The sequence below is a fragment of the Marmota marmota genome, unplaced genomic scaffold (genome assembly GCF_001458135.2).
Source record: "Marmota marmota marmota unplaced genomic scaffold, marMar, whole genome shotgun sequence".
In the NCBI taxonomy this organism is placed as follows: Eukaryota; Metazoa; Chordata; class Mammalia; order Rodentia; family Sciuridae; genus Marmota; species Marmota marmota.
This window is the reverse complement of record NW_026000142.1, coordinates 18695407-18710633: the sequence shown is the minus strand read 5'-3', so window position 1 is coordinate 18710633 and position 15227 is coordinate 18695407.

Sequence of the window (15227 nt, the reverse complement as noted above, 5' to 3'; positions counted from 1 at the left end):
ATGAAAGAGAAAGAATCAGTGATTGGGAGGGAAAAAGGTGGGCAGGATGGCTTCACAGAGGAAAAGAGCAAATGTTCGTTGATCCATTTTATAAATGTAGGTCATTTACAAAATCCAGCTGAATTTGCATTTAGTATTTAATAATATTTTAAAATATACACCTAATAATTGTTTTTCTCACCATTTGCTTAATTTTCATAAAAGTAGAATTAGAAAAAAAGGTCCATTTCTCCATGAATCATGGTAAAACTGGCTCTAGTGTGTCACAGAAGTATGTAAGTGACAGTTGAGTACTGGGCATTGGTTAAGTCATGAGTACTTATTCAACAAGTACTTAGTGAGCCCCACTATCAAGCACAGATGTAGGTGCATGTGATGTAGCTAGGAACAAATCTACAGTCCTGCCCTGTCTTGTTGAGAAAGACACTATACAAAATAAATAAATAAGGAGAATACATAGTGTCTTTGATGGTGAAAATTAACATGGAAGAAAGGAAACCAGCTAAGCCTTTAGGATATCTTTCCTTTCGTTTTCCAGCTTCTAGTAGCCCCATCCCTGGCTGGTGGTGCCTAACTACAAATGCTTCTCCCATCTCCATGAGCCCACTTTCTCCCTGTTTATAACTTCTTCTCCTGTGAGACACAAGTCATATTGGATTAAGAGCCCACTCTCTTCCAGTCTGACTTCATCTATCTTATATCTGCAATTACTTATTTTAAGTAAAATCACATCCTGATCTATGGATTAGGATTTTAAAATACCTTTTTGGAGGATACAATTCAACCTTTTAAGGGTATTCCAAATAGAATATTGAATTATTATGTGGATGAATTCCTAGTTCTTCCGTCCTCAGACTCAAATTGAATTATACCAATGGCTTTCCTTATTTTCCAGCTTGCAGATGGTGCAGTGTGAGACTTCTCAGTCTCTATAATTACATCCCAAATTATGTAAGACTTTAATAGTAATGCTGCATTGCTCAATTTTAGTCTATGGCCCATGTCTTACATTCTTATTCTCCTGCTTCTATCTCTGTTTGATTACTACTCTATATATTAGGTTTTATTATTACTTTCTGAACCTTATAAAATAGATAATTTACCCTAATATGTTATGATGATCTGTGTCTTAGTTTTCTTTAAGGAGATTAGAACTTGAGCATAATATTAAAGATGTTATTAATCTCAGAGTATAGATTACTGATACAGAGTCTATTAAATTCTAATCATTCACCTCCTTAAATCTTACAGATTTTTTTTCTCATACAATGATTTCTATATGACACTCAGTTGTTTAACATTCAAAAAGTTCCTTGGCTCTTTGAAAATTCTTAGATCCCTGGATTGATCTTCATGAAATACTATCTCATCTCAAAGTTAACTCTGAGGCACTGAATCAGATTTTGATTAAGTATATGGTGTGCCAAACATCCAGATAGTTTTTTTTGGGGGGGGGGTATATCAATTTGAGAAATATTGCTCTAAATATTCTATTCTAGTATTTTATAATTTATTTATTCTAGTCTTTTATAATTCCTTAAATTTCCAAGTTCAAAGTGAATATTTTGTAGTTATATGGGTATCCTCTCATATTTGAAAGTATTAGGGATGAATTAATATTGAGTTAATATGAATTAATACAAAGAGCAAAGTCTTTTATAGAATAAACACTTATCAAGTGTGTTATAATTACTGTATTTTACTACTGTTATTTTATATCGCAATTCCTAAGGATATCATGAACACACTTTGTTTCTCCCCACTTTCAGGGTTACTTAGCACAGGATGGATTGATCATGTTCAATGAAAATATTCACCACATTGGGAATCACCTGGATTAAGAGTTGGCCTGATCTCACAGAAGATACCTTTAGTATCAGATACTAAAAACACATCCTACATTTCTGGAGATTAGTCATACTCCTGCTGCTAATATGAATGTATAAGCAGTTATTTAGCCTCATGTCTCGCTGGCATTCTAAATGTCATGTCTTCACATGGTTGTCCCTGCCCATCTTCCCTCATCTCATGCTAGGTGTTAACTAACAGTGAGTATAACAATTCCCCTCTCTCTCCATTTATTCCTAGTCCTGATCTAAAACACATTTGGCAGAGAGCATGATCCATTAAAGAAATTTTCTCTCTAACCCTTGATGCTTATTTTGAACTACATGGACTTTTCTGATCATTGAAGTCTTTTCCTGATAATTTGACTACATCTTGCATTTTTGTGTACTCTCCAAGAAATTTCTGTTGGTTTGGTTTTCTATATTCTCCTTTTAGGCAGCATATCCCCATATCTCTGACTATAGATAACCCTTATCATAAAGAGAAGATGGAGAAGCACATTGAAAGCTTCCATAATTTCACAATCATGCCTTATGTATATTTTCTCCCTTCCTCTGGGAAGTAGAAAGATACATATTTTTATTTGTTTTGGTCTTTTAGTGAATGCTATTAAAAATTATTTACTAAAACCCAGTTTTGTTTTGCTGCCTATATTGTCACTTTTTTAATTCAAAATTGCTCAACATAGGGATTGTATTATGTAATGGAATTATATTACTTTGGACCTAAAAGATATCTTAAGATCTTTCAGTATTATTCAGATCTTTCTTTTAAAAAAAAATATGCAACACTGATTCTTTGAGAAGTTACCTGACTTATCTGAAGTCACCCAATTTAACCTCAATTGTACGATGATTTAGCATAAGAATTATGAGTAGAGATCTCCTTCTGGATATTACAAATAATAACTTCTCTACTTCTCCAGCACACTCACAGAAAAATCTAAAAAAAATAAATTCAGATAACACATAGTAGGTATTCAGTAAGTATTTACTTAATGAAAGAATAAATGAATCCTTAAACTAACTGAACACACAAACAATACAGGTTGGCAAAATACAGATGGGAAATCAGAACTACGAGTTAAGATGGAGTGATCCCCACAAAAAAATTAAAAAGAGTAAGAATGCACAATTTTGTTAAGACAATTTTCAAGCCATAATATGAACAGTCCAGCACAACGACATACAGATTTATGGCCATGTACATGGTATATGTTCTAGGCAAACTATAGTATCCGTGTGTGATAATTCAATCTTCAAATGTCTCTATCTCAGAGTTTTCAGTTACAGTATCCTTAAAGCCATTTTAGACATTGTCCCTTTCCCCTTCCTTCCCTCAATTACTCTATTCATTCAGTTAAACTCTTATATGCCAGACATTGTGCTAAGTTCCTGGAAAAACATAGCATATACATTAGATCCACAGCAACCCCTCATAGAATTTACATTATACAGCACCTACAGGAAGTGCAAATGATGTAATCAAATATTTAGTGAAAATATGGTTAATGTTGAGAAAGTAAAAGGGCTCTAGGAGTATATATTAGGGGAACCGTATCTATTTGTTGTGTCAGAGAAGATTTTTTTTGGGCCAGTTGTAATCACAGGCCTGTAATCTCAGTGGCTAGGGAGGCTGAGGCAGGAGGATCACAAGTTCAAATTCAGCCTCCGCAACTTAGTGAGACCCTGTCTCTAAATACAATTTATATATATTTTAAAAAATAGATGAAGATGTGCCTCAGTGGTTAAGCACCATTCGGTTCAATTCCTGGTACAAAAAAAAAAAAAATCCTTTTGAGGAAGTACTGCAAAAGGCTTAGAGAGGAAGGAGGATTCCAGGTAGAGGGAAGTGTTGTATCAAAGCCCTGGGTGGATACTGAACAAGACAAGACAAGGCCCCCAACGAAGGGAAGAGCAGCAGCATAGGAGAACAGAGTCTTTACATGTGCTAGGTCTCCAGGGAGACCATCGTCTTTGTTATTAGAAAACAGACTTACTATGTATTTGAATGTCATAACCTCACAATAGTCCTGATTTTTTTCACTATCTCTCTAAACTGTTTTCCAACTTTTACGTCAAACATTGTAATCTGCAGTAGGATAAAATAAATTGATTGAAGAGACTGTATTCGTTTAAGTAGAAGATAATTATTATTTGCTGCCATAGTTATAGGGCCTTTGAATCCTAGAACTCTGTTCTAAATCAATTTTCCATTGCTTTCTGTGGATTTGTAGAGGATTAGAAGTCTTTGTGGCTCAAATGCTCAGAATTCCAAGATTGATTTTTTTTTTAATGTACAGTTTAATCAACCTCAAAGTGATCATTCTCTTCTACTAGTAATATTTTAATCAATCACATGGCTGTCAAATGGCATTTTCATTTCCTATTATTTCAATTCCACAAACTTCATTCAATACTTTTTCTTAATTACTTAAGAGAAAATTAATTCACATGCAATTCATTCCATAAAATCCATAGGAATCACTGGAGTCAAATGCCTTACTATAAAGCTAAACATTTCTGGTTTGTTTTACTTTTTTATATATACTAAATTTAAGAATAAGCATAGGTAGCTGAAAGTTTACTATTTTGATCATTATTTTTCTGAGGTTTGAGGAAAAAGCCTTTTCAAAATTGTATTCTTCTTAGTTTTATTTGTATTGAAAAATATAAATTTAGGTCAACTACGATTTCTTTTTTCTTAATGAAACAAAGTATTTTGAACTTGAAAAATTTGAAAATTATTCTAAGAGAGAGTTTAGAAGCTTAAGGGAGTGATGATACACACACACACACACACACACACAATGTTACACACAGAGGGTACATTCAGGGTGTTCAGAATGAGTAAAGAGATGGTTATGGTTGCAAAGGAAGCTTTAAAACCATTTATGAAACCACAAATCATATTTTTTTAATACCTTCTTCTTTTACTAATGACATTTATTCCTGATAGTTATTGTTCCCAATTCTGTTTACCAGGGAGAGTGGGCTGTGATCGCAAGTGCTTTCAAGGTAATGGAACAGTGACTGGAATCAAAAAACATGTTAGTAATGGGGGATTTATGTTGGAGAATACAATTATGTGCTTTGGTTTTTCTAAAAATTCATTCCTGTTTCTGTTTAAAGCCTGTTTAGAGCTGTTTTCATCTCATTGACAGTTCAGGTTTGAAAATCTAATGATTTTAAGAACAGTTTGCAAGACAAACATGGCCTTTTATGGATTACCGGGGTGTCCAGGGGAGGAACACTGTGAATCACACTTAACTTTCTGAGGTTGCACAAGGATGTTGTCCTTCACTTTGCAAAAGTACTTTTGTATTGTGTTTGTAGGCTTGTGTCAGCAGAGTTTAGTTTTATTAAGTTTTAATCTTGCTTTCACTCTCCTGGAAAAAAGACTTTGTTGTTTTCCTCTATGTTTGAGTTAGCCTCAGCAAGTTGGTGTTGGAGCAGCATTCTACCCTGACGTATTCTGATTTGAATTCCAAATAGATTGAACAAAACCCACATTAACAGGTTGGCATTGTTCTGTGGGCACAATACAGTGATTGTTAGAGAAGTGTGGCTTCAAAGTCCACCAGGGTGTCAGACGTTAAATGAGTCTTTTGTTGGCTTTGGGGGTTGGATTATTTTTCTTTGTCTTGCTGATTTTGAGATTGTTGGACAGAAATTTAACTTTTTTCTTCTTTCATTTTGGCAAAAGATTAAAACAATCTCAATTATGTTTCTTCAAAAGCCTTCATTGACATCCATAAAACTTTGTTTCTGAATTAACTTTTATCTCCTAAAAGCTTTGGGTAGGACAAGCCAAGCACTTATAAGAGCATTTGCAACACTTAGAAAGCCTCCTAGTTGGGACTGATCTTTGGTCACTGAGTTTAAAAGGACTGGATGCTGTAATGCAATTGATTGTATGATTATCTAAACCTCAGTCCTGCAGGGTTTTAGCTGGGTCTTTGTCTAAGCAGGCCTGAGAGCCCCAGCTGCCTCTGCCCCTGAACTGAATGCCTTTGTGTAAATGGTCACCCTGACTCTGATATTGGATCAGGCCCTATTTGTACCCCAACCTATTTCTACATCAGTAGAGTGTACATATAATGCCAGGCTTTGTAATCTGGTTGAGAAAATGCATGGATATTTAGAGGTTTCCCCTTCACTGTCACCTTTGGATGATTAAATCTAGTGGAAAGAAACTTTATGTGATTAAGAATGCAGAATGACTGATCCATGCAAGAACTGTGACTTTTTTTCACTGCTGCAATTCCCTGTTGCCAAGGTGAGCTCTCTGATTTTGCTGCTTTGATTGATTAGATTATCTAGAAAGTTTGGAAGGTCTTTGATTCAAAGAACTATATCACCAGGCTCCACCCATTGGAAAAGTAGAGAGAGAAAGAGAGAGGAGAAATAGACTTTCAAAAAGTAAAGAAACTCTATAAATGTCATTTAGCTCCACACACATACACAGTGCTATATATAAAGCTTTGGAATTAGAAAGTTAAATAGGTTCTATCCTTTCTTGATATAACAGTAGTAAATGCACTTAAATCTCCAGTGTCTTTTTGTATTAAACCATTCTCTCAGTTATAATCCATCTTGACATTATAAGGGACTAAGAGCAATAATTCTCAGTAGAGATATGATTGACATTTCAGAAAGGAGAGTTCTTTGTTGCTCTTTGTTGTACTTGACTTTCCCAATGTTGTAGCACGTTTATTGTACCTCACCCCCAGGACCTACCAATAACTAGATCTCTTCATTGTGCTGATACAATTCTCCTCCTTTTCCATTGCAACTCTTCATATTCCAGATGTCCCTGGTAAATTGCAGAGTGGTGCCAGACCAAACAGATTGCAAACCATAGTAGGTAGTATGGCTTTTGAAATCCGTGGATTGAAAACCATGGAGGAACATTGGCAAGTATCCTACTGTCATGACTGAAATGCCCATTTCCCTCAGATTCTGAGTCTTTCTCCTTTGGATCATGGTAGATAAGGTACAAAAAATTACTTCAATATACCTCCATGTTAATTTCACTGGTTAAATTGAATGCTGTTTCTAGTTAATTTTACATCCCACATAGCCCCTATTCATAGTTTATCATGTCCTAAAATTAGAATAAGTAAAGAAATACTCAGCCCTAAAATTATGTGGTACATGTAGACCACGGGTTTTAAAGTATCATTCCAAAATTTTTTTCTAAAGGAGTTATTTGTAACGTCATACACACATTTATGTAGAAACTGGTAGTCTATATTATAAAGTTTCATTTAATAAACTGTCAAATGTGTTTGAGTAGAAAGGCCACCAATGCCACCAGGGAAAGAAGCTCCACAGAGTTGACACTGACAAAATCTAAAATCTGTTAACCTTGGAGTCTTTCAGTATAATCCAGTGACAATGTGACTTGGGTTGACAGACTTACTGAGCCATTGAATTTCAATCAATGTGCATATTTTGAGTATGTAAGCCTAGATTCACATCCTATATCCCAAGTGTTGAGTCCTGATATCAAATAATTAAAGGATTTGCATTAAAAGTCACATGGTGGCTGATGACTGCTGGGCAGTTGCGGGTACGGAAGACTGATTCCTCTGGGCTGTGGAGGAGCTCTGGCAAGTATCCCACTTTCATGACTGAAATGCCCATTTCCCGTAGATTCTGAGTCTTTCTCCTTTGGATCCTGGTGGATAAGGAGCAAGAAATTACTTCAATATACCTCCATGTTAATTTCACTGATTAAATTGAACGCTGTTTCTAGTCAATCTTACTTCCCACACACCTACGAAATTATGGGTGTTGCTTCCTGTTTGGGTTGACATTAATTTACCTTCAGATGGAATTTGTCTTCACAATATCTCACAACTGCCCTGGAATCTCAGTCTCCTCATACACTGCTGTCACTTATCAGGTAGTTAAAATAGCACCAATGACAGCCAATATTTACATGGCATTTATTGCTTGTCAAAAATGGAAATGAGTATAAAATTTGGAAAAGAAGTCTCTGCTAATACACAAACATTTGAAGAACTCTTGAAATAACTCAGTGAGTTGAAGATTATAGAATAAATCTAAACAGGTTGATGCCCTATTTTTCATGAGTTTACAATCCTGTATTATTCTCTCTAGGGAATAAAAATATTGTACTCCCATAAACATGTGGCCATACTGTGTCTCACCCCTATCTTCTTCCACTGAATAATTCTTTCCTCTTTTAGGCATTCAGCAAGCCGTCTTCAAGCACTGAACATTGCTCACCTTGTTTCAGACAGGTCCTGTGACAAATTATGGCCTCTGCAGACATAAAAATATATCGATCAAGAGAAGTTGTAAGACATGGAAGAAAAATTAATCCATGCTTTTCTTAGAAAAAGGAAACCACCTTTTTGAGCAAACTTTGAGCAGGGCAGGCTCTGGAGCCTCAGCATCACATCTGTTCTGAAGTAAGGGCACGGCAATGCATATTGCAGGCAGCCCCTCCATGTTCTGTTCTGCATGGTGGGTTGGCCTTGGAGTTTGTGTGGCTTGTTTCCCCAGCTCCCAGTGCAGATTCACTGATTATTATTATTCCATCTTCCTTTCCATTATAATTTGTTGGGCTATTTAACTCATGCCTAAACCATTCAGCTCAGGGCACTTTCATTGTCACAGTCCCATGTTCAATGGAGGGTCCAATCTATGTGAAATTGAGTATGACAGTTTTCTAAAGCTAGCAAAATGAATTACCACATTTTGGGTAATGTGGAATTGGATCCAGGGTTGCTCTACCACTGCGTTATACCCTCAGCTCTATTTATTCTTTCTTTATTTTTTGAAACAGGGTCTTGCTTAGTTGCTGAGGTGGGCTTCACACTTGATATCCTCCTGCCTCAGCCTCCTGAGTTGTGGAGGCATGCATCACTCCTGGAAAGTTACCACATTTTAATGGCTTAAACTATATAATATATTCCCTTACAGTTCTATAAGTCAGACATCTGCTGACCACCTACTTGAGCTAAGATCAAGGTGTCAGCAGGGCTGCAATCCTTTCTGGGGGATCTAGGGGGAAATCTGTCTCCTTGCCTTCTAGCAAGTGGCATGTCTTGGGGGCAACTCCCTTTCTTATTCTTCAAAGCCGTAAACATTGCATCTCTTGGACTATTTTTTCCTGTGGTTACATATCCCTCTGTCCACTGCTAGGAAAGGTTCTGCTTTTAGGAACCCATGTGATTACATTGGGCCCATTTTAACCTCCAGGAGAATTCCCCATTTCAGCATTCTTAATTGCATCTGAAAAGTTACATTGCAGCTTTTAAAAGCTAAAACATGTTCTGAATGCTTGTGCCCTCCTAAAATTCATGTTGAAATTCTAACCACAGAAGTACTGGGGTGATGGTATAAGGGGGTGGAGTTTCAGGAAGGTGATAAAGTCATGAGGCAGAGCCCTGCTGAATGGACTTAATATCCATCTAAGAGGGACACAAAAAAAGATCCCTGTCTCCTTTGCCACATAAGACACATGAAAAGACAGTCATCTATTAATAAGGACACAGGCCTTCAGCAGAAAGTGAATCTGAAAGCACCTTGACCTTGGACATCCCTGCCTCCAGAACTGTGAGGAATAAATTTGGGTTATTTATTAGCCACCTGGTCTAATTTTGGTGGAGCAATCTGGAAGGATTATAAAGGCATATTTGGGAGTCATTATTTTACCATTCACTCCTGGATTTTTATTGAATGGCAGGGAAATTTACTTCATTCCAGACAGTTTTGTTAGTAAATGAGAGACCGGGGCATGCCTCAGTCATATTGCTGTCCTAAGAAAAGCCAACCTGAGTATAAAGACCTATGAGAGCAGCAGAACTGGTGTGAAAAGAGGATATATTATTTAGGAAATCTTTAAGTGCATGCCTTATCTCTAGACTTTTCTATAATATGAGCTAAAAGACTTCCCTTAGTGTTTAGGTAGTGTTAATTTTTATTTTCATCTTAACATATATGTACTATAAGTTGTACATTTCAGTATGTTATTCCATGGATTTTTAAATCGACACGTAGCAATTGTACATATTTTTGGGGTACCGAGAGACATTTTGACACACATACACACACACACACACACACAAAAAAAATCTGTAATGATCAGATCAGGATAAATGCCATATCCATCCCTTCAGACGTTTTTCATTTCTTTGTGTTGAGAACATTCAAATTCCTCTGTACTGGGACCTTTCAAATATATAAATAGTTGTTGTCAACTGAGTTCCCTTACTGTGCTATAGGGCAGTAGAAATTTTTCTTCCTGTCCAACTGCATTTCTGTATCTGCTAACTATCCTTTCTCCATCCTCTTTACCTTGCACCCTTCCAAAATCTTTTGTAACCATTATTTCATTCTGTACTTCAAAGAGATCAGCTTTTTTTTTTAGCTTACAAATATATGTGAGAAAATTGGGCATGTGTCTTTCTGTGCTCCACTTAGTATAATTTTCTTCAGTTCCATCCATGTTGCTGAAAATGACAGAATTTAATTTTATGACAATAGCATTTCATTGTGTATACACAATGAAATGCTATTGTCATAAAGTGAAAAACACACACACACACACATACATACACACCACATTTTCTTGATGTATTCATCCATCAGTAGATCCTAGACTGATTCTGAATCTTGGTGTTATGGTTTCGATGTGAGGTCTTCCCCAAAATCTCAGGTGTGAGATAATGCAAGAAGGAATGGAGAAGAAATGATTGGGTTATACCTTAGCTTAATTAGTGAATTAATTCCTGATGTGATTAAATGAGTGGTAACTAGAGGCAGGTGAATGTGGCTGGAGGAAGAGGCTCATTGTGGGTGGGGCTATGGGGTATATAATTTGTATCTGGAGAGTGGAGTCTCTGTTTTCTGATCATCAAATGAGCTGCTCTCCTCTGCCACATACTCTGCCATGATGTTCAGCCTCACCTCAAGCCCCAAGAAACGGAGCCTGCTGTGGATTGAGATCTCTGAAACTGTGAGTCCTCAAATTAACTTTTCCTCCTAAAATTGTTCTGGTCAGATCTATTAGTCACAGAATCAAAGAAAGTTGACTAAAACACTTGACTATTGTTAATAACACTGCAATAAGCATGGAAAGCAGATGTCTCTTCAACCTGCAATGATTTTTGAAACATGTAAAGGATAAATTTGTTCAACAACCAAGCAACAAACTAATAATTGTCACAAAGACAAACATAAACTGTATGGTAGAATTCCAAATAAGCTTGTCACCACAGAGTTAGCATAACAGAGATATTCCCAGGAAGGCCACCCCAGGATGGGTTGGGGCAACCTGGACCCAATCACATTCTTCCTTTGGGTAATATACTTGCTGGCCAAATGAAAGAAAGGCAGGTCACTGAGCTCAAATCCTTGCATAGCTTGCTGTTCATACTACTCTTAAGAGTTCTGCAAATATCAGGACTAAAGAAAAAATAACTCAGAGAGACTATTCCTGTCTTACTTCTGAATAGGAATGTAGTCAATTCCCATTTCTGCGGGTAATCTGCATTTTCTTCCCTGTGAATCTAAGAGACTCAACTAATGCAATAATGCAATTTTTAGGTTCCATAGTGGTTGTCAGTTTATTGCTGCTCTTGCGTCCTACTCAGTGTTCATGATTACACATTTCAGAGATTTCAGAGTCTTCTTGTCTTTTTTTTTTTAAACTTTGAGTAGGGGCACTTAAATCATTTCCTGTAGCATAACAAAGTTTATGTATGGTGAATTATGATATTATTGTTATTTAAAGACTGGCGTTTTGATTAGATCTAAGAGTTCCGATGGAAACATAAATATGCCTGCATCCTGCACAGATCCTCTTATTTCATTATCTGCAATTTAACAATTTATAAGAATTTAAAATCTTTCTACATCTGAAAAGGCAGATACTTTAGATGAGGTTAGTACGTATGATGTAAGATTATGACTCTTAGAAACATTTGATTTGGATAGGATGAAAAACAAAAAAGATAGAAAGACATTAAATTTTGGATTTAGATATTAGATATTTATAACCAAATGTAGGGAAATGTCACAAAAGGTAAAACAAACTTTTTAAAATCAAAATTCTGCCAGGGTTGACTCAGATGAATGAGTGTATTGATGAAACAATGCCAGTGGTGTTCATTAAGTACCCAGCTTCAGCTGCAGAAGTAAGAGGAGATTCTTTTCACTCTTTGCCTAAGAAAACAAGAGAAATCCCAGAGAGAATATCACTAAATTCAAAGAAAAATGAACACCAAGTAAAAGAGAATGACATAGATTGGTTTCTAAGAATGTTATATTTTTCTCAAATGGATATGCTTAATAAATTTCACTTAAAATTATAAGATAAATTGAGTATATAGATAAAACATATGAAGGATATATTTTAACAAAGTGAACAGTATCAATTTATTTCTTTCCAATATTTCAGGTTAGTAAGGAATTAGGTTCTGTTTTAATTTGCAAAGAGTATCATGAAAGTAGGTCAAATTTGTTGGAGAAAAGAAAATAAAGAACTATATTTTCAAGCTAGATTCTTCTCTGTTTTATTATCCCTAAGGAAAAAATTTAACCATAAAAAGCTGATAATTGACAAGGCAGTATAAGGATATAATAAAAGGAAAAGTTTACTTAGGAGTAAAAAAGAATTATTATAATCAACAGGGATCACTTTTTTCAACTGTTAGAGAATAGAAGTACAATCATATATTTAAAAGAGTAGAGATGCAGCATTTTGAAAGTCTTCAATAATAAAATGCATAATCATTTTCACTATGTTTCAGAAAGCACATGAGTAAACTATTGCTATAAAATACAAAACACTCATTAGTTTCTCTAGTTTTTGCTTCCTCATGCAAATTGTTTCTTCACCAAAGATATTCCAATGATGATTGATCATAAATTTACACTTAATTTTATTACATTTCATTGTTTTTTTCCTGAGCTGGTTGAGGAAGATTTTTTAAATTATCAAAAATTTTAGCTGTGTGCAGAGGTGATCTTAGCAACATGGTGTCTGAGGAAGAAGAATCACAAGTTCAAATCCAGCTTCAGCAACTTAGAGAAACCCCATCTCAAAGTAATAAATAAAAAGTACTTGGGATGTGGCTCAGTAGTAAGGTATCCCTGGGTTTAGTCTCTATACCGTACCCCCAAATGTGTGTGTTTGTGTGTGTATCAAAAGTTTTATTGGAATAACTCTTACCATTTGATTCAAATAAAATCTTCAAAAGATTAAAGTCATGGCTTATCTCTCAAAAATAAGTCATATAAAGATGTAGTTTAAAATGAATATTATCAAAATAACGGTTTCAAAAGCAAGCATTTAATCCTTGAGACTATTTTTCAAGAGGATATGCTTTTCTATATTCTCATAGAAATATATGACTGCTTTTAATTAAATTTCTGAGACAAAGTCTGTGTTGTTTTGTGTTTTGATGCCATATTCAATATCAAAACAATTGTAACAAGCAGCAGAAAGTTTTGTGTTTAGTTGTAGATGTGCACATACCTTCATTTTATTTACTTATTTTTATGTAATGCTGAGGATCGAACCCAATGCCTCACACATGCTAGGCAAGTGCTCTACCACTGAGTCACAACTCCAGTCCCTAAAGTGTTTTTTAATTGGAATTCAATATATGGATTTAAAAAACTAGAGATGCATCAGGGCAACCTCTATGTAAGGGTTTTAAGTTTGGGTAAGTTTAAAAGTCTAAGCTCCAATAAAAATTGTGTGAAAGGGTTCTATTTCATCTTAATTCTCTGGAAATACTCTAGTCAGGCAGCCATGAAGACACTTCTCTTATTGGGAATCCTAAGGTTTTGCTTGGCTCTTTGAGTAGCAGTTACCAGGAATGTTCATATCCCTTCAGAGCATCCTTCAGAGCTCCGAGAGGCAAGGAGCTGCCATTGGGAAGTTTCTAATGCTTCATTCACATTCCAACATTCCTGTATTTATATTGGCTACTGTATTGGAGCAAGTCAGGATAAATTTGTTTTTGAAATGGGCACCCCAAAAGCCAGGAATGGAGTTATATATCTAAGCAAGATGGTAATTCTGAGGGCTTAGCATCAGTTGAAATATTGACATTCATTTTTCTGTTTTCCTTCTAGTAGGGCTTGTCTCTTCTTCAAATGTCTGGACCTTCATTCAGAAGGCTCACAGGGGGGGAAATTATTTGAAGACTCACTCACTCACATGTGCAGTGATTGATCCAGTATGGGCTGAGAAGCCAACTGGGACCATGGCTAGGACACCCACCTGTGAGACTGCTTCATGTGACCCAAGCTTACTTGGGGGTTGTGTTTGGAGTGTTAGAGGAGGTAGGGGCATGAACCAGAACTACATCTTTTTTATAACCACACCTCAGAAATCACACACATTCCCTCATTGGTTAGAGCAGTCACAAGCTTGCCTAGTTTCAAGGATCAGGGAAATAGACTCCACCTCCTGATGGGAAATGGCAAGGTTTTGGAGAATATATGAAATTGGAAATCTTTGGGTATTTTGGAAAATACCATTTTTCACATCTCATAATAGGGCATCATCAATCATTATATCACTATATTAGCCCTATGTTTTGACCATATAATAATACATTTAAATACTCAAATTACAAAATACACAATAATATATTTAAAAACTCAAATTCTCACTTTGAAAAATATTATTTTCTTTATTTCAATATCTTCATTTTATTTTAAAATGTATGGATATCTGTATGGATATGAATTATCGATGTTCTTAAAATGGAATATTCTGAATTGAACACAATATTGCAAAAAATTCAGGTGAGATTCTAGCAAAGAGTACAATAGACTGTGGGCCTCCTTACTCAGGGATTGTACCTTACTTGATATAGCCAAAAGTAAATAGATTTTTTTCATAATATCACGCTATTATCATAAATTGAGTATATTGCTAACTGGTATTTCTCTTTTTCTGAAATCCTAGTTCAAATTATTTCTTCTCTCCCCTTCCTTCCCTCCCTCCCTTTCTTCCTTCTTCCATTTCTCATCTTTGTATTTCTGTTTAATTTTCTTCTTGGTTCCAAGTGAAAAACTTTATATTTTCTTAAGTTTATATTTAATTTTATATTGTTAATTTTGGCTCATTTTCCTCATAATTTTGGAGATATATTAGGATTCTCACTTGGGAATACACTATAGTTCTAATTTCTTAACTTCTTTAATATGTGAATTGGCAAGATCTTCATAGCTAACTGATGAAATAACTTTTTAAACACAGAGAACACAGAAATCTTCATATCTAGCAACATGTTTTTAGAGATGGCTTTGTTATCAATTTATTGATCATTAAGATCAGCAATTTTTTTTTTCACTTTCCTAATTCCACTTAAAATAGTAATT